We start from the raw sequence: 5,562 nt of genomic DNA on the forward strand, positions 1-5,562 counted from the left end.
TCTTCTTCCAATTTGTTAAGAGGAATGACCTCAAGGGGAAAGAGGAGCCAGTTAATGCCCCTTGTTTTGAGTGCCTCTCCCCAGCAAGCATTCTTCTGTTGTTAGCTTGAGTAAACTTGCTTGTTGGGGTGGGGGTGGAATGGCTTTTGGTTGACCTTTTCTTCTTCATGAATATTGTCCTTCTTTTCTTGGTCACCATCCTTTTGTTAGTGTTCATGTTGATTGCCTTTACCACCTTGATTTCAGGATTTGGGTATTGTATGATGGGTGGAGCATCCTCTTCATCAAGAACTTCTTGAATTGGTGGTTCAATGGACTCACCTTCTATGCAACTCTCTATTTCATTGGAGTGTGGGCTCCCTTGATTGACTTCCTCATTTGTTCTTGACCTTTGAATGAACTCCTCTGTTTCTGGAGAGAGTGAAGTGGTCTCTCTTTGTGCTCTCAGCTCTTCAATGAATTGTTCTTCAGAATAGAGTTGTGCATTCTGTCTCAATTTTTCTTCATCGTCCCTTCTTGCTATTTTCTCCTCTTCATTTGTCTTTATTATTTCTTCAAGGAGGAGCTCTATCCTAACGAGTCTCTCTTCTTCTCTACTTCTTTTGAGCTCTTCCATGAAGAGTTCCATCCTAGCAAGTCTATCTAAAGGTGGTTGGGTAGGTTGTAATGGTTGGGCAGGGTTGGTTTGTGATTGGAATTGGTTGTTTTGTGGTTGTGTGTTCTGAAAGTGGTATGACTCTTGTGGGTAGTGGATTGAGTTTTGTGGATGGTGAAATGAATTGTATGGATTTTGGATAGACTTTTGTGCTGAGGCATACTCAAATGATAAAGGATTTAGGGATGTGAAACTTGGAGGTGAGGTTGTATAATTGAGAGGTGATGGCTCTTGATGAATGGGGTATGAATGAGTGAAATCTCTTTGATTATGATCTTCCCAGGCACAGCTTGAGTAGTGATCAAAGTCATCAAAATATAGACCATTTTGTGACCCTAGGAAGCACCCCATTTCATGTTCTTGATACTCCCACCCATCATGAGCATAGTAAAGTGAATCATTCTGTAGTGGTGGAGAGTTTCCCATGAAATTTGATTGACAAAAATATGATGGATGCTCCTTTCTTTCCTGCAGAAAGCTCTGTCTCAAACAATAATCACCAAAAGAAATTGGAATCTCCATTGTCACAGATGAGGAAATTTCCAGTGAGGCAATATCACAAACAGTTAGTTAGCAAGAGAAAATAAAGAAATAAAAGAAAACAAAGACAAAAGAAAAGTGTCTAATCTAGTAAATCAATCAACCGGTAGTTTGTTAATCACAATTAATCCCCGGCAACGGCGCCATAAACTTGATGCACGGAAAACTTGTCTCTCAACAAATCTCCCTTCGGCAAGTATACCGAATTGTCGTCAAGTAAAACTCACAATAGAGTGAGGTCGAATCCCACAGAGATTAACGGATTAAGCAATCAATGGTTAATTGATTATCCTAGTTAGACGAATCATAATGGAGTGATAAGTAACAAGGAAATGTAAATTGACAGAAAAGTAAAGAAAGCAATAAAGTGTAGAAAAGTTAAATGACAAGAAAAGTAAATGTAAGAACTAAAAATAAAATGAACATTGGGATCAAGAGATATTGCAATCCTCCGGATCATGTTCATTCTCATCTCTTCCTCAATCAATGCACTCATTGATCTCCTTGGCAATCTTAAGTGATTGAATTACAATTTTTTGTAATTCAATCTCTCAAATCTTGATCAATAGCCAATTCCTTGGTTAATTGCTCATGAGAAGAGATGAAGTATGGTCACTGATTATACCACATGCATTTCCCAAATCAAGTGTTGAGAGGATTATAGTCACATATCCATCCAAACCCAATTTAGTCCAGCATTAGAAAGCATTTCTAGCATGATCTCTTGATTCCTCTTTCAAGGTTCAAAAGAGATCCAAGTATGAATAGTTTCTTTTCCAAGATAACTACCCAATTGGATGAAGATCGAAAGCTCTCTAGTAAAATCAAGAGGAAAGAAAGAAGAAGAAGAATAAGAACTACAATTGATCCATTGAATCACAATAGAGCTCTCTAACCTAATGTAAAGAGTTAGTTGATCATTGCTCTACAAAAATAGAAAAGAAAGAAAGTGCAGAAAAGTAAGGATGAAGATAAAAACTGAAAATAAAACATCAAATTCATAAATGAAAATTACAACTAAAAGAAAGTGAAGGAAAAGTGTGTGAGGGGAGGGAGTCCGAAGACCCCTCTTTAATCCCCTATTCCAAAATTCCCCCTCTGTATCAGAATGCTTTCAATGTAAAGACTAAGGCCTTTATATAGGCTCTCCTAAATTACAAAATAAAATTAAAAGCAAATTACAATTAAATGAAAATTCCTATTCTAGATGCTTCTTGTGGCCTTGATTGGTTGACAATTGTGGGCCTGCTTGCTTGAGCTTGGAAGTGGACTTGAGAGAGAAGTGAGTTAAGTTGAGGTCCAGGTGCTAAAGTAAGTGCTAAAGTTAGCCACACTAACGCTACAAGTGTGGCGTTAGTGCTAAAGTTATTGTGGCTAACGTTACACTTGCTGCCCAGTTGGTATTTTTGGGGCTTAAAAGATACCTCTTGTTTGTGCTCAAATTTCATGCCCACTATAGAGTATTATATATCGGTGGAAAGCTCTGAATGTCAGCTTTCTAACGCAACTGAAATCACCTCAATTGGATCTCTGTAGTTCAAGTTATGCTCCTTTGAAGTGGACATGGTCATTGGCATATATGCCAACGTTATTGGAAATGTTGATTGCCAATAATGCTAGCGATTTTCCTGTTTCTGAAGCTCAAACTTAGTGTCCACCCCATACTATTATATATATTTGGAAAGTCCTAGATGTCTACTTTCCAATGCCTTTGGAAGCACATCATTTGGAGCTCTACAACTCGAGTTATACTTCTTGGAAGGTGAAGAGGTCAGTTGGCCAAAATACAGGCTGATACCATGTTCATCATTGCACTTTCGGGGCAGGTTTTCTCCCTCAAATTTTGTGTTAACCATGTAGGGCCATATATTCTTGGAAAGCTCTGGAATCCTAATTTCCAATGCCACTGGAATCACCTCATTTAGAGCTTTGTGGCTCAAGTTATGCGTGTTTGAAGAAGGCATGGTCAGGCAGCCAGGTGGGACTTTTGCCCACGTTAACTACCACGTTAACTAAGTTAACGTGGGAGTTAACGTGGCTCTTTGTGGCTTGTGTTGGCAACGTTAGTGACAATGTTTGGTGTCACTAACGTTGTCGACAACTTCTCTTCCTCACGTTAACTTCCACGTTAACTAGGTTAACGTGGGAGTTAACGTGGCTTATTGGGGGCTTGTGTGCTTCCAACGTTAGTGACAATGTTGGGTGTCACTAACGTTGTCGACCATCTTGTTTCTTCACGTTAGCTTCTACGTTAACTAGGTTAACGTGGGAGTTAACGTGGCTTAATGTGCTTTGGCCAACGTTAGTGACAATGTTGAGTGTCACTAATGTTGGCTTTGCCCCTTTTCTTCTTAACGTGAGAGACCACGTTAACTAAGTTAACGTGGACTCTAACGTGGCCACTCATGATCTTGGTCCAACGTTAGTGATAATGTTAAGTGTCACTAACATTGACTCTATTTCCTTTCTTCAAAGTTAATGCCACTAACTTTTCTCACTAATGTTGTGGCTTTCCTTCCTTCCACGTTAGTGCCCACGTTAGTGTAACTAACGTAGCCACTAACGTGGCTTCTTCTCTTCTTCTTTTGGCCTGAAATCAATCAAACAAAGTGCATCAAAGTCTTGCTCTTAATCATGGAATCATGCATCATCCAATTTATCATATAATTCATGCAAAATTCTCATGAAATAATTCAAAATTCACAATGTTTGCTTGAATCAAGATGTAAGTGAATATCTACCCAAAACTAGCTTATTTCCTAAGAAAATGCATGAAACTACCTTAAAAACAGTAAAGAAAAGGTCAGTGAAACTGGCCAAAATGCCCTAGCATCAGCGATTCACCCAAAGGACGATCTAGAGATGACAACCACTTTCTACAAATCGGCAAAGATGAACACAGAATAATGTAAGAAGTTATCGAAAGTGATCTAAAAAAGAACCTGACGAGGTCTTACGAATCGCTAAAATAATAACTTAAAGACTGGTCGAACGTTAAGATGTCGAACCAAGTGAACCCAAGTTATAAGTAAACCCTGGAAAGAGGTCTGGCCAACCCTATTAAAGAGGATTACTTTAACTTAGAAGGGCCCGATATAACAAAGTCAGCCCAAAACAAAAAGTTATCAAAGTAGTCCCTGAAAGAGATCTGACAAAGATCCAAGAAAGAGGAATACAAAAAATAACTTGAAGGAGACCGATATAACCAAGTCGGACTCCTACTACTAAAAAGTTATCAAAGTAGTCCCTAAAGGAGATCTGACAAAGATCCAAGAAAGAGGACTACAAAAAATAACCTAAGTTACCAAGTGATAAGGCACCCCTAAGAGCTTATTCATCCAAGTAGATCCCTCACACAGGAGCAACACAGACACATGCCTCAAGATTAAAACCATTGGTGCCTAGCCTTATTGCTTACTCTTTTTCTTTTATTTTTCAACCTTTATTATTCTTTCCCTTTTTCTTATTAGGATCTTCTTATTTAGCTAGTCTCATGGGGTGTTTCTCAAGCACAGTATTCATGACAGATAGTTGTCCTCCCACCTTCTGGTTGAACCAACTTAGCTAACTTATGACCACACCATAAACTCATGAACTTACTCCATAGTATGATCTCTACTCTGGTCTTTAAAAATACTCATTCTCTTTCCATTTGATTCAAAGGGACAAGCATACTAGTAAGCAAAGTAAGGATGCAGTAATGACATTCTGACTAGAAAACACAGCCTTAATCAATAAAAAGTTTAAAAGACAGAACTGACATGCTTATTCACAAGGAGAAAGCACACATACATACAAAGAACATAGAAGACAATCATGCAAATTAAAGTGCTGGAAATAAGTAAGAGGAGAAAGGAACTTTACCACCTTGTATTTTATCTTCATTGTTGTTGCCCTTTTCCTCCTATTCTTCCCCTTCCCACACCAGACATAGAATGATTGCTTATACTCAAGAAACAATTAAAACAGTGGTGACAGGGTTTATGATGGATCCTGAATGTCTTAAAATAAAGTGTGAGTATGCATGTGTTTCAGCAAGCAAGATTATGGATCACAACAAAAGCACAAGAAGTAAAACAGAGACAATGTGATTGCATTAATAAGTGGTGTTGGCATGGTACTTTGCATGAAATTTAAGTGGCAACACCAAACTTAGTGTGCCACTGTCAATTTAGAATGTTGCAAGTACCCAGTGAAGATTGAAAATCAAATTGTTGCATGGCAACACCAAACTTAGAGTGCAATCATATGCCAAATTATTGAAAGTAAACTAAGCAAAGCAAGAAAATGTTACCTACGGTTGGGTTGCCTCCCAACAAGCGCTCTTTTTAATGTCATTAGCTTGACATGTTGTTCACGACTTTCTT

This window comes from Arachis ipaensis, chromosome B8 (genome assembly GCF_059453495.1).
Source record: "Arachis ipaensis isolate K30076 ecotype BB chromosome B8, ASM5945349v1, whole genome shotgun sequence".
NCBI classification, from domain to species: Eukaryota; Viridiplantae; Streptophyta; class Magnoliopsida; order Fabales; family Fabaceae; genus Arachis; species Arachis ipaensis.